Consider the following 27,924-nt stretch of genomic DNA (forward strand, 5'->3'; position numbering starts at 1 on the left):
CCCCCAAGGCATCTGGACATGAACAAGCAGAAGGAAGGAATTTCCATTTTATTTATACTGTATTATCATTTGTGCTACATAAACCAAAGTCCAGGGGCCCTTGTTTGGAACGCTTCCTAGGCCACAGCCATCACTGGCCCTGCAAAGTTGCAATGCCTCTTGCTTGTCTAGATCGACGACAGAGAGACTGTGTGAGTGTGTGTAGAAACTAGTAAGGCTGCCATACGTCCAGACATTACCGGGATTTCAAAGGCGGAATTGACGTCCGGGGGGAACCTCAACAATGTTACTTTTTGAAATATGGCAACTCTTAAACTAGCCTGTTATGCAAGGGTATATTGTACATTTATTGCATCACCCACTTTTGCACCTGGGGCCGCCCATCACTGCCAATGTGGCCCTCAGGCTGAAAAAGATCCCCACCCCTGACATTGTCCTGCCATGAACGCAAAAGACCCTTCAGGGCCATATTTCTTCTTGCAGGGGCTGAAAATTGTGGTGTATTAGCTAAGAGTCACCAATCAAAGCAGTCAATACCCAGACAACACACACACACACTCCATATAATTTCATTTATGCCTTCAGCCACATTTCAAACGCTCCCAAGACATAAGGCAAATTAATTTATTAAAAAGCAATCACTTGATAATGCACACGATGATAGAAATAAATGAATACGTTAAATATCGTATAAAACAGTGGGTAATCACATAATAGAGCATCCATTGTCAATTGAGGGGCCGCCTTATCATACTTGGCAAATATCAGTTAAAATGGTGTATTATTCATGAGCCAACATCCTTTAATTACTCTTAGTGCACATTTGTTTTTTCTTCCCCGCCTCTCTCCAAATGGAGCATCAGCCAGATCCATAAGGGTTGTGAATCCCTACAAATGCAGCTCAAATGCAAAGGTGCTTTTTGGTCAGAGGCCCATTTGCAGTAAAGAGATGGTAGGTGAATGAACTCTGAAATAAGGGAGCAGTTAAAGGCAAAACTGAATTTGGATGAAGAACAAATCAACAGATTAGATATTAAGTTATTTGGTGCTTTTACAGACCTCATGACACGACACAAGGAGACTACAGTTTCACATTTGATGTTCATATAAAAGTAATGGTTCCTAAAGCACTATGTATACTGACTGTGCTAGATGTGTTATTATTTGGGAAGGATTGTACTGTGGTAGAGCATCTAGCTTGCATGTAAAAGGTCCCAGGCTCAACCCTCAGTATCTCCAGGTACGGGTGCAAAAAGCTCCCTTCTGAAATCCTGGAGATCTGCTGTCAGTCAGAGGACGCAATACTGAGCTAGATGCAGAGGTGGACCATGGGGTCTCAAATTTCAATGGCACCCTGTGCAATGCCAAAATCACCCCCTTCGTGCTCCTCCCACTCTACATTCTAAATCACAGTTGCAGCATCCCCTGCAACTGAACCGGTTGCACTCTCCTAAATCTGCCTCTGCTAGATGGATGAATGGTTAGACTCAGAATAAAGCAGCTCCCTGTGTCCCTGTTTTTCATTCCAGTTCCCTAAAAGGTTAGGAGTTCAAGGGGCACAGCCCTTACCCATGCTTCATTTCCTTTGGAAAGGAGTCATGGGAGACTTACGACATTTTGGGTTGACAACTAACTATAAAGGCTGAGCATAGGTGAAGGCCTAGTTTAAAGACTGTTACAGACAATCAAATCTACTGCACCACAGTAAGAGCTCCAGAGAGAGTGTCAGTCACCCCAACATGATGTTGGCTAACAGAGCTAAAACAAAACCAACAACCCTGAGCTATCTATATGTATTTCTTAGTCTGCAATCCTGGTGTTGGCTCTGCCAATGTTGCTGGACTACAGGTCCTATCGACCTCAGCAAGTGTGGCCAATGGCCAAGGATAATGGTACTTGTAGTTCACCAACACCAGGAGGGCAAAACATTCCCTACCCCTGCTATGAGCCAACTCCCAACATTGCCTATTGGACACACCAGCTGAATTTGAGTCAAACAACATCTGGAGGGCCACAAGTTCCCAATTCATGTTCTACAACTTATGTGGAACAATAATTCCAATTGAACTGAATGGGACTTCTGAGCAGACTTACATAGGATTGCACAGCTGGTTTCCCTCTATCTCTGTCTCTGTATCTCACACACACACACCAGCAAAGTAAATGCGTTGCCTCCCACAATTCTCCTGATATATTCGAACACTACATCAAGGGCATCATGGAAGATTTAAGATGGTTGCTTGTGGGCCCAGTCTCTTGGTCCAGAAAGCCCAGGGTGGGTGGTGGTCCTAGTGGGACCTGCCAGGGCATTAGAGCCACAGCAAATTCTCAAGCACCCTGGGTGCTGATAGTTTGATGTGGTGAGCATAATTTGGATCCACGTGAAATGCTCTCACATCTCAGATAATCAGAGGGACTACCATGGAGTCTTGGGAGGGGATGGCGTGCAAGAATCCAATGTTTCATATGGTTTTCCTGTGTATGGAAAGCCTCTCCATTGAACACACTGGCTTAGCTTAATTTGCCAGGAAGGTCTCACTTTAACAAGGTCAGTTAAAGTCCACCGATCACTTCAATTAAAACATTTTCAAGGATTTATAAGTAATAAACTGATCTAGCCTGTAATTACAGGTTGCCTTAAAGCCAGCTGCCCCAAGGCCGCTCCGTGCAAGGCTGTATAGAATGCTGTTGATTTCTGGGCACAAAGATAAAAGTGTCCCATAAAAAACAGAATGGTTTAAATTAAGCACAATTAAAGTGTAAATCTCAACACCCATTAATATTTAAGGTCCATTAGATTACTTTATCTATCACATTATTAAATGCTCTGATGTTGTGCTGGGTGTCTATAACATTTGGCTCCGCTTCTGTCTAATCTACATCTTGTGCATAAAATGGTTCTTAAGTATGCGCAGCTATGTAATAATTTTCAGACAGAGCATTTCTCTGCCCTACTTCTGTCTACAGTCGGAGGCAGCAGACCACCCCTGAACATCAGGTGCCAGGGAGACAAGCACCTTGCTATGCTGGTAAGCTTCCTAGGGCTGACAATTATTAGAAGCAGAGTGTTTCAGCTACATGATCAGGGATTCTGGAAGAGGCAGAGCAGAAAGGGGCTAGCACAGTAGTTCCTACCCTTTTCCAGGCCACTGTCCCCTTGGTTCCATAAACTCAACCCCTGTGCCCCCTTACCTTACCTTATAAAAAGCCTTATTCGAAATAGCAGCTTGCGTGACTCACTAAAGAAGACGATAACACAATAAAATCCAAAACTATTAATTGCATATTCAGTCAAAGATCCAATCAAAACTATTTAGCTCAATTAATGCAACAAAACCGATGAACTTGATCCTGTGATACCAGCTTTTCAAAGTCTGTAATTTACACCTCCACCGCCCCCTGCTGCCCCGTTGCCTCTTAGTGCTTCCCTAGACCCTTAGACTGCCATGGAGTGCTGAGACGGGGTGATTGGGGGTGGGGAGAAAGACTACTGCTGCAAGTCAAAGCCAATTGATAAAGAAGGGGGAGGGCAGGTGTGATCCATTTTGCAAGGAGCTAGCAACTAACTGTACGGTCTTGTTTTCCTGCAGAGGAGTGAGTTAAAATGACCCTGAGAGATAATGCATTGGAATGGGGCGGGGAGATAGACAGGGTGAGTGTCCAGGTTCAGAGGGATGTGGCCAAGCCTTGAACCTCCTTCTGGTCCTGCCATCTAAAATATTCATGATTTGGGGCTTTTTAGTACATCTGTGACCCCATTTGAAATTAATATACTCATTGGGCTGCCCCATTGATCCTGGAACCCGTTGCCATATCTAACGCAAGCAACACCACCCTTCTGCCTTTGTGGTTGGATGGGATGCCTGCCAGCAAACATATTCCTTCATTAAACCAAGTCTCTGACAACAAACTCAACCACATGCCCTGCTTGCATTTCCTGAGACGTTCAAGTTTGCTCCTTTTCAGCAAGGAAGAGAGCATGGAGGGGGGGGGGTTCAATTGGAACTCACTCAAACTCAGTTCTGGCATCTCTCAGGTGGGCGCCATTTCCATTATAAGACAACAAGGGTGTCTTATATTCAGGGTGAGTTCCGGCACCCCTTTTTCTATAAAAATAGCACAAAGAGCACCTCATTTCCTTTAAGCCCTCTGACAGGGAACTGAGTTGATATGTCCATTTTATGTACCCATGTACACAATAGTTGAGCTATCCATGCCAACAAGCGCACACTTTTCACACTAACACTTGTGCATGTGCAGAGACAGTGTGCCCCTGAGTTCAGTGTAATGTGTGATTTCACCAGGTGATGGTTATCTAACTGCTCATGATAGGGCTACCATTTTTACCATTTGGATGGGATGGGATATCTGAAACAGTAAACCCCTATCAAAGCATTCAAACTCAGCTGTGGCCTTCCACTCATTATTATAGTGAAAACTCTTGATTTCACATGATTTGGTGTTTTCCTCCTATGCCTCCTATAGAAGAACACATGTGTGGCTTTGCACACACACATTCTTACTCCTTTCTGACTTCAGTATATTCCAGATCTTGCCCACTTTTAACTCTCATGAAACTCTGCACATGACTTTTCTCCTTGCTGATGTAATTCCATCCCTTTAGTCATACTTTATAGATGAAGCTTAAATCAAACCATATCCAGTTCTAAGATCCTCCTATAATATAATTTAATTTTTAAAAATCAATTAATACCAGGCTCAATTGTTATCTATGCCCCATCAGGACAAAATTTTCTTTAATCAATTAACAGCTCAATTCACACTCAGGTCCCTAGACCAAAATCTGCTAATCAAAGGATTCTTTCAACTATTTTAACCAATTAAATAACTGATATATCTATTCACAGCCTTATATTATTAAAAACCAATTAATAGTTTTACATGGAATTCTTAGATTTACACAAATTTAATAGAAATGCCCACCAATGAGTTTGTTGAGCATTCCTCCCAAATGGTAAATTCAACAGTGATGCATTTTAATCATGCACAGGAATACAAAAACACACACTTTTAAAATTCAATAATAAAAATAAGAAGTTGAAGTTGTGCTGAAGGCTTCATGGAAAAGCCAGTCATCATCTGCTCTGGCCAGTAGCAGCTCTGCAGGATGCGCACCTTCAGTGTTCAAAACTCCCATTGTTCTAGGTGCATTTTGCGACAGGGAATTTCATTAGCACAAGCAGTTTCTGAGCTCTGGGCACAGTACATATTAAAACTGCAGAGTGAAAGGAAAGGGGGACCTTTTTCTGCCTCCCCACTTCCAGCTACTCTCTGAAGACTGGAGAAGAGACCCTTTTAAGAGTATTAGGGGGGTGGGCAGGCAAGGACTAGACCAGAGCTTTCCAAACTGTGTATTGTGACACGTTAGTGTGCTGGCTGCCGTGTGTCGCACAAAAGCTCCCTGCGCTCTTCCTAGGGCTGGAAAGGGTTAGTTTAACCTCCAGTTTCCTAGTAAAACTGAACTACTGTGTCACGAAATTATGCATGACCAACTTGAAAAGTTTGGAAAGCTCTGGACTAGGGCATGTGAAAAATGAACATAGTATTTTGGCTGCAGTTCGTTCATTTTCAGCTTTGTATTCTTGTTATAACAAAGCCCACCTAGACATTCCATTGTTGCGCCCATAACACTGGTCACCTTCTGCCGCTTGATCTTTTTCACTGGAGATGGCTCTACCCCAAAGCCAGGTCTCCATGCACTTCTCTGTACCTTCAGGTTGAGATGGGCAATTCTAAATGAGGCTCCGCTGAAGAGTTACAGAATGGCAGCAGAAGACGCTTGCCTCTTCTCACATCTCAGAACGCCAGTTCTCAGAGCTCTCTGGAGATCGGTGTTGGATATTTGTGGTGTTTTCAATTCCGCACTGCTCTCTTCCCCCTGCCCTCCACTCCCTCAAAATGTGTGATTAGAGTGACGTACGTGCTCTAGAAGATTAGTGGAAGATTTTTTTTTTATCCTTAGCCCATACTAAAATCTGGCCTAGGCTGAAGCAATGAAAAGGATTCCCCCCCCCCTTTCCCTCCTGGTCCTGCCTTCATTTCGTTTGAATGATTCCCCCAAACACTTTGAACCACGCTCAGTATAACTCAACTTCTTTCTTCCTTTATATTAACTGAATTCACACACGCATGGCAACTTTTTATTAGCCACCAAGGAAGAACTTTTAAGGTTTTAGACTCAGGAACTGGGGTAATAGCATTGTGAGGGCATGGCCCATTTTCCTGCCTAATCCTGATTTCAGTTCCCAATAGTAGCTCGGAGCCATGGCTGTTTAATCCTTAGGGAGGCTAAATTCCTGGTGCAATTAACATCTCGTATTCAGGGAGACCTCTTTGCGGTTTAAACTGGAAATCTGTCCCCAGCTAGGTCAGCCCCGATGGTCTTTTTGCTAAGTGGGATGGGATCCTCTTTTAGCTTCAGTCAAATACAGTAACACCTCATTTAATGGGGCGGCAGAGCAGGGAATCGGCTGCTGGGCTCTGTTGCTGTAAGAAACCGCCTCCCAGCAATTAGAGTTAGTGAGGGATGCAAACGCACAACAAACGCCCCCACTATTAATGAACAATTTGAGTCATTCTGCAGGTATTTATATAAGGCTGAGACAGCATCTTTAGGAAGTGGGGGGGGGGGTAAGGCAAACAAATGTATTCCTAAAGAAGCAAAAGCTGAAAAGGCAGTTAATATTTCTTTCCTATCATTGCCTGGAAAGTTTATCTGTCCCTAAAAGCACCATGCACTCACAGAAATACATTCTGAATCAGGGATGAGGAAGATTTTTTCTAGCCTGAGGGCCGCATTCCCTTCCAAGGGCCACATGCAAAAGCAGGTGGGGCAACAAAGCTAAATTCTACCTTTGCACAATACAGGGCTGGTTTACACATTACAGAAAGTATTTTCCTGGCCTTCGTCTGATTGAAGTGTGGTTTATTGGACTAGGAATGAACTGCTCCCCACCCCCTTTTATTGAACACCTGGCATCAGCAAAGATTCCTGATATTTTTAACCGCATTTTCCCATGATGTCCAAAATGGGAAGTTGTGGTTTCAGGACTTCCAATAAAGATCAGAGGCCTTACTCCACAGTTTACTAGGTAAGATGGCATTGGAAACTGGAGCTCTATTCAGTCATTCAAAAATATGCACAAGGGCTTAAAGTGTAGATCCAATGCTCTGTGTTGAGCAGGAAAGTCTGAAGGGGTCTTGCAAAGTGACTTTGGCTGCATGCATTTGCAATTAAACCCAATGATCTGGTCCCCTGCCATAGGAAGCTGCCTTATACCAAATGAAAAACATAGTCCATTTTGCTCAGTGTTGTCTACACCAGTGTTTCCCAACCTTGGGCCTCCAGCTGTTTTTGGACTACAACTCCCATTATCCCTAGCTAGCAAGACCAGTGGTCAGGGATGATGGGAATTGTAGTTCAAAAACAGCTGGAGGCCCAAGGTTGGGAAACACTGGTCTACACTGGTTGGCAGGAGCTCTCCAGAGTTCAAGACAGGGGTCATTTCCATCCTCCTTGCTTATTGGCACATTCTACAGGGTAAATTCTTTAGGATTCTCAAAGACTTTTGGTTTGCTTTGTTTTCCTGGAAGGTCCCTCACATCTTCCCAATAATGTGATGAGAGGTATTTGGATATCAGTCCAGGCAGCATGTAGGGACGCGGGTGGCGCTGTGGGTTAAAGCCTCAGTGCCTAGGGCTTGCCGATCGAAAGGTCGGCGGTTCAAATCCCCGCGGCGGGGTGCGCTCCCGCTGCTCAGTCCCAGCGCCTGCCAACCTAGCAGTTCGAAAGCACCCTCGGGTGCAAGTAGATAAATAGGGACCGCTTTCTAGCGGGAAGGTAAACGGCGTTTCCGTGTGCAGCTCTGGCTCGCCAGAACAGCGATGTCACGCTGGCCACGTGACCCGGAAGTGTCTTCGGACAGCGCTGGCCCCTGGCCTCTTGAGTGAGATGGGCGCACAACCCCAGAGTCTGGCAAGACTGGCCCGTATGGGCAGGGGTACCTTTACCTTTACCTTTACCAGGCAGCATGTAGCCACTAAGGGTCTAAGGTAGCCTTTCTCAGACTTGGGTTTCCAGATGTTCTTGAACTACAACTCCCATAATCCCTGACCACTGGCCCTGTTTGCAAGGAATGATGGGAGCTGTAGCCCAAGAACATCCTGGGACCCAATATATGAATCTCTCTGGTTGGGTCTTTGATCTTTGATGTAGACCCTGACCAGTTGGGTGCTGTGTACTGGCCAGCTGGAGTCTCTCTGTTATCATTCCCTAGAGCAGTGTTTCCCAACCTTGGGCCTCCAGCTGTTTTTGGACTACAACTCCCATTATCCCTAGCTAGCAAGACCAGTGGTCAGGGATGATGGGAATTGTAGTTCAAAAACAGCTGGAGGCCCAAGGTTGGGAAACACTGCCCTAGAGCTCTCAATAACTGTAGAAAGAACAATTTTATCTTGCTATTTTATTCTGCTTAAAGACTGTTTCACTGTTTGTTTGTTTTTTGTTCTGTACTCAGGCCTACTACTTAATAAAAGCACCGAACCTCTCTCCACCATTTTTGTTATTGCTGCTGAATCAGAAAGAACTCTTGCATTTGGCAAAACACCAGCCCTCCTTGCAAATGCTGAGGATGGATGCTGGCACCTTCTGCGTGCAAAACAGATGCTCTACCACTGAACCATGGTCCTTTCCCTTTTTTTAAAAAATTGTAAATAATATCAGAATTGGAGCATGTGCACCTTGGTGCAGATTTCAAACCCTTCAGTTCATTGGCCTCTTCTGCCGCCTCCCCCCTTGTCATGCATGCATTAATCCTGGAACCTAATACTGAGTAGATATGCACAGGATTGTGCTGTAAAACGCTGTCAGTTGCTAACCCTAATCCCATCATAGTTATTTTGAAATGCACTCCCCTGCTATGTTCAACAAGCCTCTACAGTGCTTTTCAAAATCCAATACAGAGAAGGCATAGAAGGCCCTAAGCTGCAGGTGGAAAGTGTTCGACAGATGTTGGAAAGGGAGATGTTTTCCTTCTGCCATATTTTGCATTCCAGGCACCACCCTGGGCCCCAGCGTGAAGTGTGATTATGCAGAAGTGTTACTCTAATTTACACAAGCACCCAATATTCCTCAAGACACGCTTCAGTACAGGGAGATGGGAGTGAACATATGGGAGACTTCGCTCACCCCAGATTCCTCAGAGATTCCTTTATGGCAAGGCTCTGTAAAAATGTCAAGGCAGGCCAGAAGGTCCATCACAAATGCATTGCTTAAAATTGAAACCAGGAGGTAGATGGCCAGAAAGACTCACAGAAGATGGAAGGGTGACAGACACCTGACTATACAGTGTGAGGGCACTTCATAAATGCAGTCGAATCCTGGCATATTTATATTTACATGGTATTTATGCGTCATTTTTTCACCTAAAAGTGCTCAAGGCTTTATATATAAAATGATGGCTGCATACATCCACGGGGAATATAAACAGATTGAGGGCAGGGGAGGTATGAGAGGAAAAGGTAAGTGAATTGGCTGGATGGTCCTGCTCATTCATTTGTTAATTGAAACAAATTTTAGAAATGAGTTTTCTGGTTTTAAACATCTGTATCTTTTGTATTTTATCTTGATTTTAGTTCATATTTTTAGGGAAACCAGTGGGAAAGAAAGAAAGAAAAAGAAACAGCTTCATGTCAAGATCGAGGAATGAAAAGGAAATTTGAAGGGGAAAAAAATTGTGGATGAGCTGGATATCAGGATTTTCAGAAAATTTCATCCCTGAAACTAAGGAAGAAAGCATTCCAGTCAATATTAGCCCTTTCTTGCTTACCTCCCCACTCCCCCAGTCACTGTCATGATGGGGGGAAAAGAAAAGAGAAGGAAACAGGAATGCGAAAAGCCAGTCTGAGCCAACCCACCACACCCACCTATCGGACCTCTCTTTTAAACCCTGCAGTCCAGACACCAACCTATTAATTGTAACGTCTTATTGATTGCTTTCAGTCTTATTAAAAATGTATTTGCTGTATGTCGTGGCAGTAAAACATCTCCCTTTCAAAGTGCAAGAAATCTTTTGATCAGCAAATGCAAATGAGGTGCAACTTAATTCTATTTGGTCAAGCACCAGTCAGTTCCTTTCCTTGTTTCCATGGTCACTTTTGCCATCTGCTCAGGCAATTCTTCTATGTGTTGTTGACAAGTCACAATCCAGGTCCCAAAACATATTTGTTTGAATACTGTTTTGTTTTTGATTTCTCTTAAATCGTATCCCCAAGAGAGAGCTGCGTACAAATGGCCAAAACAATTCCCCACCTGATTCTGTGTGTGAGGGGAGGAACTGAGGGGAACATTTGACCAAATTTATACATCACCAGTGCCAGTAGCACAGCTTCTTTCTGTTTTTCTAAGGACTTCTGGGAAGGGCTGTAGCTCAGCAATGCCAAGCATCTGCCCTGCATGCAGAAGGTCCCCCCGGTCAATCCCAGGTAGTGCTAGGAGAGCCCCCCCACTCTGAAATCCTGCAGAGCTTCTTCCATCCAGCACAGACAATACTGACCTAGATGGGCAAATTGTTTGATTCAGCATAAGGCAGCTTCCTCTGCTATGTTTCTGCTGCTCAAGTGAGACCAACAGCAACCGTGTTGACAACCTGACCACCATTTTGGACCCTCCAGAGTGCCCAGGGCTCAGCACTGTTTCAGGGCATTGTAGGGCAGAAAATGGCCACTGCTACCAAAAATGATGCAGAATATTTGGATAAATAGTGGAAGGATGACTACAAAGAAAAGAAAGAAAGAACACACATTTATTCCTGAGCTAAATGTCTACTAAGATATTTCAGCTCAGCTGAATGAGCTTGCATTAAGTATGCTTGGGACACCTGCACTGTAAGGATGTCTATTTCTTTCCTCCAAGGTTTTGAATTCCCCCAATAGGGCAAACAGCTACTTAAGTCACCAGTCCACAAGAAAACACAACTCCACTGTCATTGACAAACGCTGACCCATTTGGTCAAAGATTAAGTGAGTGTGGTTGTTGCTCTAGAGATACTGGAAGCATATCACCTCTTTTCAGTTCAAGCTGAAGGTTGTTTTTAGGGTCACAGCAGATGCATGCAATGCAGCTGCCTGCCTTGAAGCCAGTAAGGAGAATTAATGAAACACTTTGGCTTCTGTCACCGTTAAATAAGTAACCTTCACAGTAAGCTATAGGGAAGCAATGCCACCCCTCGTTGATTGAGCATTGTGGAAAGAATATGGTTTATTTCAGCATTGTTGCAGAATATTACCACTTTATATATTTGAGACGGATTTGTTGAAACTATTTATACCAACACCACCCTTTCCAGCTGTTGGAATCCACAAAGTAGCTTAACAACCATGCACACAGAAACACACACATATATGCAGTTGCAGAACATAAAAGAAACAGAAATATTGTTAGAACCAATGGGAGTATACAGCACAAATAGCACAATAAGGGAATTAGTATGCTTGTTGTGCAAGGTACCGCACAGAACGGGGTAGCCAATATGGTATCCTTCAGGTGTTGCTGGACCACAACTCCCATCATCCCCCTGACCACTAGCCATGCTTGCTGGAGCTGATGGGAGCTGTAGTTCAGCAGCTTTTGGAGAACCACAGATTCTGCACCCTTGCTGTAGTGCTACAGCAGAAGAGTCTGCTTCAGCCCATGGAAGCAAACCTGATCTAAGCATAATGTGATATTTTTAGGGGTTATTTGGAGCTATGCTATATGACTCATTCCTGTGAACGGACTGATTCTACTGTACGTAAATTGACCAAAATGCTGCCCCTACCAATCTGTATCCCTTCCAAGTATAGTGTCTCCTCTAGCTAAAAGAAAATGTGTTCCATAAAATTTCCAGATTTCCCTGGAAAGAAGGGTTGATTGGTGAATTACTCTTGAGAGTTGCAGTTCTGGGAAGAAGGATCTCCTAACAAATCTCAGCACCCTGGACAAACTAAAGTCCACAAGAGTGCTTGGGGGAAGCCATTACTCTTTAGAGTGGCATGATCCTGCTTTAAAATATATAACACAAATGAGGCCTGGGGGTGATTTTAAAAGGGTGTCACTATGAATATTTAGGCTGCAATCCTATACCCACTTTTCTTGGGAGTAAGTCCCACTGTACACTGCGAGCCTTATCTCTAAATAAAGTATTGTATTGTTAGGCAAGTGTAACAGGTGTGACTCTCCTCCCACCCCCACCTCCTGCTCCCACAGAGCGTAAAATCATTTAACATTTTGTATGGGAAATATGGTGTGAAGAAGGGCAAAAAAATTACCCTGAATCTGAGCACAAAATGTAATCAGGTGGAACGCACTAAATGGCTCAAGGCTTCAAAAGCCAGGGGGAATTGATGTAAAAATTAGAAAATTAAGACCAATTTGGAAATTCAGGAAGAACTATTGTATTTCATTTGAAGTGCAATAAAACATAGATTTAATCACCAATAAGACCATTGATGCAAATAGTATTTTTGTTCTCTTTAAAAACAAAGATTTAGCTGTAGGTCAGTGCAATTTTATATGTGTCTAATCAGAAGCAAGCTCCAATCAGTTTAATGGGAATTACTTCTAGATACATTTGTATAGAATTGCAGCCTGTATTCTTTCATGTTAAAAGTCTAAATAATTTGGGGGTTGGGTTGGGTTTGTGTCTGTGCCGCTGAGTGATATTTGAGAATATCATTTAGGTCATGAAGCTATTACGAAAGTTCTCTCTACCTATTTTTAGATTATTTTCAATAAAGGAATTTAATTATAGTATTTGCTCACCACTAGAAACACACAGCAATTTTGTTTAATTTCTGCAATCAAATAGCAATCACTGCTTCAGCTTATAAGGAATTGTTCAGCTGACAAAGAATAGAGGACTTTTCTTTTTCCACTTCTTTATAGATACCAAGCAACAACATACAACTGCACATCTGATAAATTACATCTTAAATTTTCTCAATGATCATTTGACTTTAAATGCCCTTGTATAGGGAATGCCTTGATGGCAGAATGGGTGATTTGCAAAAAATCAACAAGTGATTTCAATTGTTTAACTGGAGAGAGAACAAAACAAAGACTTCCTGAACCATAAATTAGTTTGCTGAAATGTAGAAGCCTTAAGAAAAATCAGGAATGGATTGTTGTTTGAAAGGATTGTGTCTTCAGTTCTGGTACTGAAAACAAATCCCTGGAGTGAGCAGATCCTCTTTAGGCCTTTTGATCAGGAGTTAACTTGGCACCAGGAATGGAGAGATCTGTCAATTCTGATTTTCTCTTAAGTTTCTTATTTTGCCCGTTTTAAGTTCAGTTCCACATTCAGTTTGAGAAATATATATTTTTTATATATACAAAAGGTCTCATAAAAATTCCATCAGCATTTAAGAGCAATTTTCTTCTAATATACACATTTTCTATGCAATTTTGCTTAAAACATAGTTTTTTGCGCACAATTTCCCCTAACATTTTAAAACTTTGTTTGCATGAATTATTCAAACTTTTCCCTACTGTTACATGCATTTGGTGGATAAATGCATTGCAAAATTCATACAAATGTGAAATTTAAAAAATGCCTGTGTTTCAGTTTGTGTATTGTTCTAGGTGGTGTGGATTAAGTGGAGGCTCTTTTAAATATGAACTGAACCCCCCCCCCATGAGGGTAACTGTGGATTAGAGCACGTGGGTTCCATCCCCATCCTTGTTGCCCTTCTTGGGTTGGAGGGTGAAGTTGTGGTGTGACGTGCCTCCTGTACTTGTGAAGGGTCCTCACATATTTTTGATCCCTGATTGTAGATGATGGTAAGTGGCATCCCTGCGACATCTGGAGGACCACAGTTTCCCCATCCCTGAACCTATAACCACTGGAGGATATTGCAAAAGGTAACTAACCTACCCAGGAACCAGAGCCTCACCTGTTTCCCAAACCATTTATGCATTATGGATTGGTGAGGAATCTTCCATGAATCTTCCATCCCACAGCACTATCTTTCTTGTATGTTTAAGGAGGGAGTGATTGGGTGTCTTCAGTTTTTGCTCGCAAAAGTCTCTGCTCCGAGGCACAGTGTACTTGCTGTTTGTTATAGTTGCCACAGAATTGGGCACTTTATGCTGAGAGATAATTCTTTTGCTTTGTTTACCCTGTCAGGCTTTGGTACTTTCCTGTCCCTTGACTGTAAAATGTGTTCAGTCCCTTGGGGACAGACTGTTGAAGGAACCCCTAGGAAAACTCCACGCCGGGTCCAGACAGAAGAGGCAGTTTTCAGGGCTGGGGAAAAAGAAAGGCCCTAGCTGAGGCAGAGTTCATCGTGGTTTAGCCAAACTGATAGGAAGACATTCACCAGAGGCATGAAGGCGCCTCATAGGAATTCTTGTAATTCCATGTGGTGAAGGCCACTGTTAAATTGTATAACGTCAACCATTTTGTTTTCCTTTCTTAGGGTGACAAAAAAGCTGTTTCATATGAATACACAACAATGCTTTTATGTTTATAAAAATAGCTGCCAGCTGCTATTAATAGATGAGAAAAAGGGAGGGAGGGAGAGATGGAAGGAGGAAGGGAGAGCAAGAGAGCAACCATTTGGACAATCAAAAACTCAAGTCAATAAACCAAAATATTTCCTGTGTACTCAAGCCCTTTGTGGAAGCTGGAAAACAAGCCTGGAAGACTTCAACTGTCTCTAGTTTCCAGGTTTTGATGACTCAGAAAACTATGATCATCAGCCTTACAACAACCTGGCTTGTTCCAAAGCTGTTTAACCATAGTTTCTTGGTTTGGATGAAACAGGAGCAAATGGTTAATGGAAGACATTCTGGTTTGTTTCATAGCTTGTGAGAAGAGCCTTTGTGTGTAGATAAAAGTGTTGTTTATATCTCAGCTTATTAAGCAAAGACATAACCATACATTGGGTAAAGGCCTTTACTTAATTATAATAAACACTTTCTTAAGGTTTCTTGGTTCTGATCCATGTTTGCAGTCATAGTGACTAAAAAGAGAATTCATGCAGTTATACCTTGGTATTTCCTGCAAAGCTGAAAGCATCCTGGGATGCGTTTCTTTGTGCAGTGCTTCCTTGGCACCCTTTAACCATCTTGCCATCCTAAGCAACCACTTAACATGCTTGTACCCACTGATCAGCCTTGCCTAGCAGAGGGCCAACAAATCTTTGGCTGAATAGGTGCTTCTTGTAGATGCTAAAGTGAATGTTAGGAAGCACTGTTCACCACTTTAAGAAAAATGGCATAGTTTTGTATCAAGAGCTTAACAATACTTGCTTTTTTGAAGTCTGTCTGAACTTGCAAAAAGTGGCCAGGGGAGGGTGGCAACTCCTGGCAGGCCGCAGTTTGGGTGGTGGCCCCAGTTGCACAGGCTTGCTTTACAATGACTGGCAAAATGGGCAATCACAGTTAAAGGGAGAAGCAACTCCTCTGATCCTTGAAGTATGTGGTCCAGCTGCTGCAGGCACAGGAACTGGAATGATCCTGAATTTAAGCACCACTCTTTTCCCTTAAGATGCATGGCTCCTGACACAACTGCACGCAGCACAGAGAGGCCGCATGAAATAGAGGGAAGGAATTAAAAACACAGCTGCTTCTGTCTTTGATTTAGACAGAAATTCACCTGTGCTTTAGCCCCCCTCTGATCGTTGCACTCGCTTTGTACATTATTGGTAACCAACTATTAGAAATCATTGCACAATTGAACCCATCATTTAATTCATTAGTTAATGTCCATAAAGTGCTTTGAACATCCAGAGCCCCATAGAGGAGCAAATTGCTGTTATTATTAGTTTCCTTCTTGGCATTGAACTGTTAGTGATTCTAGAATGCTAGGAGTGGAGACAGTAAAATGCTGGTTTTGTTTTTATTTCCCGGTGCAGCTTGGTGCTTGATTTTATTTTATTTTGCTTTTTTGTTTTGTTTTTACATTTACTGTTACACTTCAAGCCACCTGGCCTGAGTACTGCAGTACACAATGGTGAGCAACATACAGTGGTACCTCAGGTTACATACACTTCAGGTTACAGACTCTGCTAACGCAGAAATAGTGCCTCGGGTTAAGAACTTTGCTTCAGGATGAGAACAGAAATCATGCTCCGGCGGTGTAGCGGCAGTGGGAGGCCCCATTAGCTAAAGTGGTGCTTCAGGTTAAGAACAGTTTCAGATTAAGAACAGACCTCTGGAACGAATTAAGTACTTAACCCGAGGTACCACTGTATTTAAATGCACTGTACATAGGAACAGAGGAAGCAGATATATACTGATTCAGAACATTGCATCATCTAGTTCGGTATTGTCCACATTGACTGGTGGTGGCTCTCCAGGGTTTGGAATGTCTACTGTACAAAGGTTCAGCATCTCCAGGGTTTGGAACCTTTGTACATTAGGAAGGTCCAGCATCTCCAGGATGACATTCTAAACCCTGGAGATGCTGAACCTTTGTACAGTAGGCTATTCCTACACACACACACACACACACACACACACACACACCTCAAGGCAGGAAGAGACAGTACCAGAGTTCAAGGACATATTCCAGCCGGGATGTGGTTGGGGAGGGGGTATAATCTGAGGAGAGTAGCAAAGGGCAGAAACGTCTGGAGCACCACACTCAACTCTCAGCCTCTCCCCTTCTCCCTCAATCTAACAGTTCCCAAGCACACATCCATACATCTCTGACGGACACTCTGGAGAACTGGGAAAGAAAATCCCCTCCCCAAATGCCCATTAACTGAACAGCTTGAAGTCTAGTTCTTAGATTATTTTGCTTCTTTCTTATCCTTCCAGAGAAGGTTTAATACAATCATAATTTTAAAATGGGCTCACAAAACAACAGCAAATGTACTGCTTCTGAGGTGACAAAGAAAGAAAGTCTGTTGAAAGGATATCAGATATTGAAGTTTAATAACATCACTGAAGTTCATTGAAACAAGACATAATGACTGGTGGGGACTCTGGCTTTTGCTAAGCATCCTCATCTGTGGCCTGGCACTCGGCAGAAGGGGCTGTCCCTACTTAGCCCACTTCCTTTCATGCAAATAGCATATGAATGAAATCCTCCATCACTCTGAAGAGGAAGGCAGCCCCATGGGTGCAAACTGATTTGCAAAGAGATTCTGGGGTCTTAAAGAAACACCTTCTTTTCTAACAGTTATTTGACTCAGCTCGTCTACCTCATATCAGCATTCTTTCTAATGTGGGGCAGAGGAAAAATGTGTGGGGAAGCCTGTGGTTTGGTGGGCAGGGCACATGCCTTGCACACAGAAGGTCCCAGGTTCAATGCCCAGCATCTCTAGGTGGGGCTAGAAGACACCCCCTCCTTAAAACCAGGGGGAGATGCTGCAGATAATGTTGAGCTTGATGGGCCAAGGATAATTCAGCTTCCTATATTCCTATCGGTAAAACTTGGAAACTTCCTTTAAATGGCAAATGGGAGGAGGGTAAGAGAGAGAGAGGTGTCATTTCTTTTTCAAACAATTTTTATATTGATTTCCTCCCCACCCAGGATTTTACAAAAAAAGCAAACATAGAAATAACATCTTATGGTGAAATCACTATTCTCTCACTATGAAGAAATAACATCAACATTATTTTAGTTATATTCAGTATATATTCAGTTAAAACGTGGCTTGCTTTTTAAGGAATTAGATGGGCCTAGAAGAATAGTGGATTCTGGGTGATGTCAAACACAGGACATGAAAGTCGCGAGACATGAAATCTAAGGGAGGAAGGAATCTTTTATGTTGTTCTACTAAAGTTAGTGGTTTTTAAAAAAATACTTTTTGCTGCATATTTTGTTGGTCTTTCCCTTATATGCTACCATTCTGGCAGGAAGTATTGCTGGTAACAAAAGTTATAACTGACTTTGACATTTCTTTGATACCCAACACACCACTTCTTAGATGTTTGAAACATATTTTGAAGGAAGATTTTAGAACCAGTTAGCCAACTTGCTCACAGCAATTAGACAAACCCTGGCATCCTCCTGGAAACTGCAAGGGCCTCCTAATGATAATATAAGTGTGAATGGGTGGTGGCCTTTCTGACTAAATCAGCATATTGGGAAAGGTTTGAAGGAGGATAATCATTAGATAAATTCATCAAAAAACCTGAGTTTATTTTATAAACCATTGGAACACTATGCAACCATATGCACCGCTTGGTGGAGTTAGAGGCAAGCGTAGCTGGAACAATGAATGCTAATTTTACTTTTGTAAGGTAGGCTAGTTGCTACATATAGTCTCTCTCACACACCCCTCTGTCCTCCCTCCAGAGAAACAAAGAGGCATTACCAGCATTCAAGGACACAATCAGTCTCTAGGCAAATGTGCTCAAGGAAGGTGTGCCTGGGAAGGGTGTGTGGCCTAGGGGAAGTCTTAGAGGGCCACACTCAGGCCCTCAGTCTGAGGTTTCCCACCTCCATTCTATAACTACACAAACATGCACACTTCATGACCAGGATTTGAAAATATGAGGAGAGTAGCAAAGGGCAGAAACGTTTGGAGGGTCACATTCAACTCTCAGCCTCTCCTCTCCTCCCTCAATCAAACAGTTCCCAAGCACACATCTATACATCTCTGACGGACACCTCTGCCTTCTTTTTTAAAACTCTTCTCCCCAACTTCGTTTTCTTTTCTCTGCCATTCAGAGCTAAAGCAGTCATGTCGTTCCATTTTCAGTAAAAGCTTAAAGTTCTCAGCAAGGAAAAAAGAAAGCAGATAAAATTTGTTTTGCCTTAAGCATTCAGTTTCATCAACAGGGCTACTTTAAGCTGAAATCCTATGCACAATTTAACTAGAAGTAAGTGCCATTTAACTCAATGGGGCTTACTTCTGAGGAGGCAACGATAGGATTGCAATACAGTTAGTACTGCGAACTGAAGTGACTCTTGTTGAAATCCATGTGACAGGCTATTAGCCTTGCAAGGAAAGTGTACTGCAAGAGCCCTCTTCAGAGAGAAGATTGTTGGACTTCATACACAAATCCATCAGCAGTATCCCAGCATTACAGGCTAGGACTTGGGTCCATGACAGCAAATGTGTAGTTAAAGGAGAAAGGGATGAAAGGTAATTAATGTGCTTTTGCAACAGCAAATGGTTGAGCAACTGCCTTGTCATCATATGAAATGATAGAAAGGGATTAAGCTTGTGTGTGAGAGAGCGTATGTGTGTTTGGGAATCTATACCTAAAAAAAACAACCCAAAACAAAATGAAAGCTGATTTTGGTTACGATGGCAATAAAAGTCCTGTATTTGACTCTATCCATTTTAACATTCAGCCATAGAAAAGGGCAGCAGAGACTGGACATCCCAGAAGTGATTTATACTTTTTTTCATGGGGTGTGGGAAGTCAAGGTGGTCCAGGATCAATTCAAAATTAAATCCATAAAGGAGTGAAGTGTTCCATCCCCCCTTTTTCCAACCCCTTCTCCCCACAGCCGTCTAGCCAGCCTTCCTTGTTAGGTGGGGCAGCCGCATTTCTAGGTGGTGCATTTTTTGCCGGGGGGGGGGGGGGTAGAAGGCAGCACATAGCACCAGCCAACCCCTCCCCACACTGGTGGAAAGGATGTGAGGGTCTGGGCAGGGAAAGGGAAAGGCAGTGCCCATCCCCTCACTCCTCCTTCTCTCAAGGACACAGTGAACAAGGGCAGGCCAAAGCTGTAAAACAAACAAAACAGTTTATTTTGTAGTTGAGAAGTTAAAAACTAGTCTGGGGCTTTCCCCCCTCAAATATTAGTTTTAATCTTGTATCACGCCAAACGCCTATTTTTAAAAAAGTTTAGAAACTGAGTAACAGCACATTAAGAGGCAAGCATTTAGAGTGGTGCTGAGAAAAATGTGCAAGACTTTTTTTGTTGAAGTCAATGAGAATGAGTCCTTGATTTTGTAAGATACTGACTGCATGATTCTGCATGTGCTGGTTGCCTCCACTAAAGTGGCATCTCTCTAAGGCTGCTCTACTAGAACTCACAGGGAAGCTGAGGGAGGTTATACGTACAGAGAAAGCTGTGCCAGCGACAACTCTGGGAACCTGTGGTTGGCCTGCACTGCCCCTTGCACAAAGCACATGTGCCTCATTGAGGCAATGAGGACTGGTCCTAGTCTTAGAGCAGGGATGGGGAACCTCAGGCCTGGAGGCAAAATGCAGCCCCACAGGTCTCTCTGGTCCTCAAGAGGACTCTCCCCAGGGCGCACATGTTCCTGCACCACTTGCTTGTATGTGTCAAAACGAGCCTACCGTACAAAGGTACAATTCATATTTATTGCTCTGCCCACACATGCTGGAAGGGAATGTGGCCCTTAGGACTGAACATGGTTCCTCATCCATGCCTTTGTGCTATAGTAGCACAGTAGCTAAGAAAACAAGTCCCTGGTTTGAATCTCACTCCACTCATGATGGACAACATTAGGTGGCCTTAGGCAACTGGGCAGAAGTCTGTGTGCCTTCCCCTAAATAATTAATAATAATAATAAACAACAACCCAAGCGGCAAATGCAGGAAAGGAGTGGCCAGCCTCCCCCTTCACTCTCCCTCTAAGCAAGCTCCAGTATGATTTGCAAGTTCAGCACATCTCTCAAAAGCTGTACGCAGTTAGGGTAGCAGGCATTGCACCTATGAACTATGCCATCTTACAGATTAAAATAGAAATGTTTCATTTTCTGTCTCAGTCCTCAGCTCAACATTCATTCAGAAACAAAGATGATTGATGAGATGTGTTTTGTCTACCCCAAGAGCACCCTCCACCTCCTCATTCGCAGAGGATAGAATCTAATTGTTCACAATAAATAAAGCTGGGCTTTGTGGCAAAGAAGGCGAGAAAAGGGTTACTGTGAAAAGGAACTGGATACACCACAGGCAGAGGACAAGGAGCTTCCTCGCCAGCTCATGTTCAGAAAAGCAGGAGGCAGTTAATATGGAAACCTGAACACCATCGGACTGATAAGCCCTGCGTAGCAACTTGCAGAAGTAATTTTCAGTAATCTTTTTTTTTGGGGGGGGGAATTACATTTAATAATAAAGAGAGCGAGAGAGGTGGCAAAGCTTAGCCATTCAAGCGTCTTACTCTATTGGGTATGCAAGGAAGAGGCTATGCAGAAAACAGGGCTCTCGATTCATTAGAATATGAGAATGAACTGCTCTTTTTTTGGTTATTGCAAAGCAATCTCCTTGCATTTAAGAATTTTGCAGGCTTGCCACCAAGAAAGTGACTGGAATTGCTAAAGCAAACATTGCTGGGATTTGCTTGTAAGTTGCGCAAGCAAGAGAGAAATGAAATCACTCAGGGTAGTCACCAGTGGTCAGGCTAGAGTTGAAGTTGGTATTTTGGACCCACCAAGATAAGGCACTGCAGATCCATGGTTCAACACTCCTGTGCTGTTTTAAAAATAATTTAAAAATAGCAGGAGACACATGGAGAGCCAAACTTGGATCCAGGGAAACTGAAATATTTGCCTAAGTGGTGCTTCTGCTGGTGCTTCCGCTACCTTAGGTAATGTGGATGGCGATTGGGGGAGAGAGCCTTTTTAGTGGTGGCTCTGGAATGCTGTCTCCTGGGAGGCTCTCTGGGAGGCCATATTTTTTTCTTCACTGTGCCAACAAAGACTTACAAACAAACAAATACACCTTAAAAGGGCAAAAAAAAAAAAAAAGCCTGGGTAATCTGAATTTTTATTAAATCTTGTTTTGTGTGTGTGTGTTTTCTTTTAAATTCTACATGCTGCGGTTATTTTAGCATTGTCAGGTTGTTGTTTTATTTGGACTGTTATTGAATTTCTGCATTCTGTTTTGAGATTATAAGCAGCTCCAAGAATGCCCACGCTGCACTGAAGGTAATAATAAACATAAGGCTTTAACCCCATGCAGTTTCCCTGATTAAACCTTCCCAGCCTCTCAAAAGCTGAAGATGAAAATAGTTAGTAAGGTACCAGGAGTATTCACAGAGATTGTAAGAAAAGGTCCCCCCAGTCTTCAGTAATGACCTAGGTGCAATTGATTCAATTACAGGTGTGTTTTGTTTAAGAGTGGCTGGGGCAACCCAGCTATATGGGTGGGGTATAAATAATAAAATTATTATTATTAAGATCAAGTGAGTGGTTTTAAAAAAATCTTTCAATATCTGGCTAACAGAAATAATACTAATACGTATAATACATTTAAATCCAAGGAACTTTATTTTTTAAATATCCAGCTCTTAAAAATATTATTTTTAATCACTTCCCATAAGGTTTCCTGAAGCCATTCACAATATAATTTATAGCTTTACAGCCATCCACACTTTTCCAGTGGTTATCTTTCTTCAAACAAAGGACCCCCCCCACACACACACCATGCTCACCCAATACTGAACAAGCAAGAGCATCAGAATAACTTGCATCCTGCTTGAGGTGGTTCTTTCAAGGTCAAGGTTGAATGGTGAACAAAAGGCTGTGGGAGAAACACGCAGCCTGTATCATTCTGGAAGTCTGCATTAATCCATTGTTTTGGCTAGAGAATGAATAGCTAACCTTCATACCCCCATTCACTGGCAAAAAGCCATTTGGGATTTCAGATTGAGGAGCCTGTACACTCACCACACTGCAACTGTATTTATTTATCGCATTTATATCCCATCTTTCATCCAAGGAGTTCCAGTCGTCTTGTAATGAGTCACACCATTGGTCCATGTCCATCTAGCTCATTACTCCACTGTCTGGCAGAGGCTGCCCAGGGTTTCAGGCAGCCGTCAGTCTCCGCACTACCTGGGAATACTGGAGGCTGAACCTGGGCCCTTCCATATGCAAAGGAGATGTTCTACCACTGTGCCACAGCCCACCAATCACTTATTTTTGTTGGAACTGAAAATATCAAAACCACAGCCATAGCTCCCCCTTCCCCTACACACACTTGTCTTTGGGGTTGGTAATCAGGGGAAGATGGTACTCTTCAGGAGGGACAGTTTGGGCCTTGGGGCTGACCACTGCTAACTCCCACTGTATATATCCACATCTCCTCTTATATGGTGATATATATATTTATTGCAATCATTTGGGCAGTAGAGGGTGGGTGTAGGGTGGTGGTGCTCCTCAGATCTCCTGACAGCTGAGTCACTGCTACTTATTGGGAAGGCAAGTGGGAGGTGGGGAGGCTGGTGCAGTGAAAACCCACCAGCGGGAGCACTGGATTGGCTCCGTTGGTTCACTTGCACTACACTGACCTCCCTGCCGCCTCACCCATCCCCTCTCTTTTCTGGTAAGCAGCAGCTACTCAGATGTTGGGAGGTCAGGTGAGCATTGATGCTCCACCACACCCTCTGCTACTGCTTTTGCTGGGTGTTCCTTATTTATGCAGTTCAATCATTTTTCTGCGGCCCCTTAGGGGTGAAACAGTGCCTTAAGTTTAGTTCCATTTTCCTTTCTGTTGCTTTGCAATTGGTAGTTAGGCCCAAGCAGGTCCCAGAAGTAGCTTTGGCTCTGACATGTTGTTCTGAACCTTGTTTGACAGCCTGGTGGTGGAATGATTACATTTCTCAATGCGACTGTTGGGGTTGGGGGTGGAGAGAGGAAACCAACCTTTCTTCTAAATCACCTTCCTAGATTATGTGATGTGGCTCAGTGTAAAGAAAGTGCTAAAAATACACTCCTGTGGTTAGAAACTTTAGAGAAATTACACAGCAGACCCTACCCGAAGCGAGGGCCTTCTGGTGAGGAAACGTGTGAGCCAGCTTGGGAAAACCTGGCCCTCACCACTGTGGGAGGCAGCTTCACGTGTTTCCCAGCAACAGTCATGATGGACTAGGGGAAAGGAGAACCAAAGTGGGTTGTGAGTGACAGTCCTACACTTATGAGTACACAGCACCCATTGAAAGGGCTCTTCTTCAAAGAAGGCAGTGGATATCCTGTAAGCCAACCACCATTAATTTCAAGGTTCAAGGCACTGAAAAATTGGGGAAACTGGCCCTACTGTTTGGCTTTGGGGAGAAGCTTGTGATGGGGGCAGTGAGGACATAGGAGGCTTTGCCTTATACTGAACCAGATTGGTCCATCTAGCCCAGCCTTGTACATTCTGATTGATGTTAGCTCTTTAGTGTCACAGGCAAATCACCTGCTACTTAACCCTTTAACTGGAGATGTTGGGGAAAGAACATTTGTGGGGATTGTGTAGGCAAAGCATTCAGCGCATGTTCTGGGGGCATGTGATACAGCCACCTTGCTGAAGCTAAGCAGGTCTTGGTCTGATCAGTGCCTGGAGTAGAGACTGCCTGGAAATCTCAAAGACACCACATTGAATTCCATGATGGAGGAATACAGCTTCGCAGCTTCCATGTATGAAATAGGCTCTGCTCTGCATGATGCCCTAGTATTCATGTGCTTGCACTGACATGCATATATGGTAAAGAGTATATGAATCCATTTCCCACTCTGAAATGTAATGTTTATAGATTTGGCCCAGATGTTGGCGGATGACCTAAATCCTGAACAATGACAGGCTGAGAGACTCACACTAACAAAACATTTTGACAATGCAAGGACAGGGGTTGGGGGTGGGGGGGGGGAGACAGAAAAAATGGGACTCTCCCTAAGGAGAATTGGAGCATGTGTAGGTATGTGTGTCATGGGAAGAGAGTTGGGGCAGCCTAGAGCAGACTGCACATCATGGTGCTCTGTCCTTTCAGAAAAGGTAGGTGGGTTTTTTGTGGGTTTTCCCCCTTTTAATAATTATGGTTTAGAAGAGGTGGTTCATTATGCTGTTGAAATAAGTTGCCCCAACTGAGTGAGCAGTGCAGCACAGGAAATTGTTTAATCACTCAGGTTGGTTTGGTTTTGTGGCAAGTACTCGAACAAGGCATGGTGGTGGGGGAGGGGAGGCGCTGACATCTAGTGATGGGTGAACATCTAGTGATGTTAATGAACTTAAGTTATTCATCTCTGTTATCTTTAGTGGGTATAATTCTGAATAGGTCTAGAACTGTATACCACCTATTAACTTTAAAACTTCATGGAAATATAACAGATTGAGAACATTTGTTTACTATTAGATTTTAATGGATTAATGAATATTGCTTTATTTGATATAAGTTGTTTATTTTAAAGTTATTGTGACTTTTTATATAGGATCTGATTGTTATTATTAATGTTTGATGCTTTTTATTATTTTTATATGTGTTAGAAGCTGCCCAGAGTGGCTGAGGCAACCCAGACAGATGGGTAGGGTATAAATAAAAATTTGTTTTTGTTGTTAATATTATTATTATTATTATTATTATTATTATTATTATTATTATTATTATTTTTATTATTATCATCCTGGCAGTTGAACACACAAATGCCCCATGCATGCCACCTCCCTTTTGCATAACCCTTGTGCATGTCACACACACACACACAGTTCCTGAACCTTCCTGTGATGAGGAGTGAGGGTCTGCAGGGGGCTCATGTTCAAGCTCAGATATCTTGAGAACTCAGAACAACATGCATGGGGATGTTGGGATATTGGGGTGGGGGGCTGCATGCACACCCCTGCCTCCCACTCACAAATGCAACAGGGCTGAGCACGCCTTCTGTCATCTAATATATCCACGAGTCTATTAGCACTTCAGCAGAGATTTGCCCTTGCTCAGGGACCATCAACTTTTTAGGGCAAAAGCAGAGAAACTGTCATGGCCACCACACCACAACTGGGAATGCAGGACAGCCTATATTTCAAGCCTATTTTACTGGGGGTGGGGGTGGGCAGGCGAGCCTGTGAGCACCAGGGAAGGCTTGTGCAGGCACATGTGCACCCATGGGTGCCACAATGGCGACCCCTGCTATGTCAGTTTTGGTTCTCTACATTTCTCATTTTTTCATGCCTACGGTGGCTTTCGAATGTTCTCTTTGGAGTCCTCTACTATCTTTTGGTTCTCATTCATTTTTCTGGCCCCACTGCCTTTTGTGGCATCATAGTCCCTGGGTTTTCAGTAGCTACTGCTGTTCACACACACAAGCACAGAGCTGAAAAGCTGAGCTGGAGTGAGAGCAGTGGTGCTCATTCCAAATTCCCAGCGTGCAGGATCTTTCAGCTGTGATGGAGTAGCTCCGACTTCCACTCTATCTGTCACTGCTCGACTGTTTTACTGTGCACACAATGTGATGATGGGCGACATCACTCAACTGCAACAAGTCCGGCTACAAAAGCAAGTAGCAGCAATTTGTAGCCTCAACGTAGCCATTTAATCATTCCCAACACTTCCACCACCGCCCCGCCCCCTGCTTGCCACTCTGGATAAACTAACTGAACTTGAGAATTAAAGAGCAAATATTTGAGCCTTGAGTCACTCCCGTAATTTTACCAACTCCTGTTTGGGTTGTGCAGTACTTAACAGGGAGACCTTTGACCTTTAGCTAAAAGCTATAGCTCAGAAGCCCCGCCCCCTCATAATGTGCTTTTTGTGTGGCTTACAGGGAGGGACTTGCATTCAGCCCCTCAATTATAGATGTATTGTCTGCATGCCTCCCCCCTCCCATTTCTTTCACGGACAAATTGAAAAGCAAAAGCAACAGCACACACCACCACCATCCATGCTGCAGTCTCCATTAAGACCACAAAGATACACATCCTAGCAACAGCAGCAACTACAAAGGGGGCAGGGGGAGAAAGAGGAATCACAAAACCTGTAAACTCCGTTCCCCCAACCCATACGTTACTGCTTCTGTCAAATACTACAGAATATCCTTGGGGTGGTAAATGACCAATAGCACTTTGGTACTCAATATCACACGCTTTCTCCTGTTAAATATAATTGCTGAAATGGGAGTCCCTTCCATCTGTCCTTGTGTGTGTGTGTCTGTGTTGCTTTTTTACTGCCCTCTTTTGTTTGTTCACATAGTGACCCTTGCCTACGCCATTGGCTTTACAAAGTCTTTTGGTGTTTTGTTACTCCATCTTACTCATTCACCTCGCAGAATTCCTCATGCCATTTGAACTCTTTTTTAAAAACAACAACAACCCAGTTCCTAATCACTTCACAAATACACACACAGACACACACACTTGATGGTCTCCCAACACTGAGGTCTCCCAACAACAAATATATAAGCAGGAGGAGACTGGGTGCTGCCAACATACTCACTGCCTTGAACAATTCTTGAGCAATGCCAAAATACTTTTAGAAAGAGGAAGGCAATAATTGTGGGAAAGTATTCCTTTCCTTTCATGAAGAACAAAGGTGAGGGTGTAGAAGAGGGAGGGAGAGCCTGTGGGCCTCCTAAAGTTGTCTTTGCATTACAGCTTCCATAATTCCTGACCACTGGACATGCTGGCTGAAGCTGATGGGAATTGGAGTCCAACACCTTCTGAAGTTCCATCAGCTCCCCATCCCTGATTTAGTTGTGCAGCAGTAATGAAAAGTGTGGGGCAAAGAGGATTAACTGGCCATTCATTAATTTTAGGGCAGGGCTGGCCGATCAGTGGTTCAAGGGTCAAATCTAAACCAGTGATTAAGTGGGTTGTTTTCAAAAATGTTCTAATAATAATAATAATAAATTATACCCTGCCCATCTGGCTGGGTTTCCCCAACAAAAAATTAAAAATACAATAAAACATCAAACAATAAAAACAGGGCTGCCTTCAGTTTGCAAGACTTATTATATCAATGGAAATTGAACAACAACATGATTTCTTCCCCACCCTTTACCATAAGCTCCTAAGGTGGTTACAACAATATAAATTACAATATTAAAATCAATCAAAAGAATATGATAAGCCCTAAAAACTTATATATCTCAGGTGGGAAAGGCCAGGGTTCTTCAGCCTATGAAGAAAGCTATACAGTGATGGTGTGAGGCACAGCTTTGTGGTAGGAATCTGCACAGCTTGCGGGCTGCCATAGAGAATGCCCTCTCCCAGGCCACCACTATCACCCCAAATTTATG

This window comes from Podarcis melisellensis, assembly GCF_964234715.1.
Source record: "Podarcis melisellensis genome assembly, chromosome: 8".
In the NCBI taxonomy this organism is placed as follows: Eukaryota; Metazoa; Chordata; class Lepidosauria; order Squamata; family Lacertidae; genus Podarcis; species Podarcis melisellensis.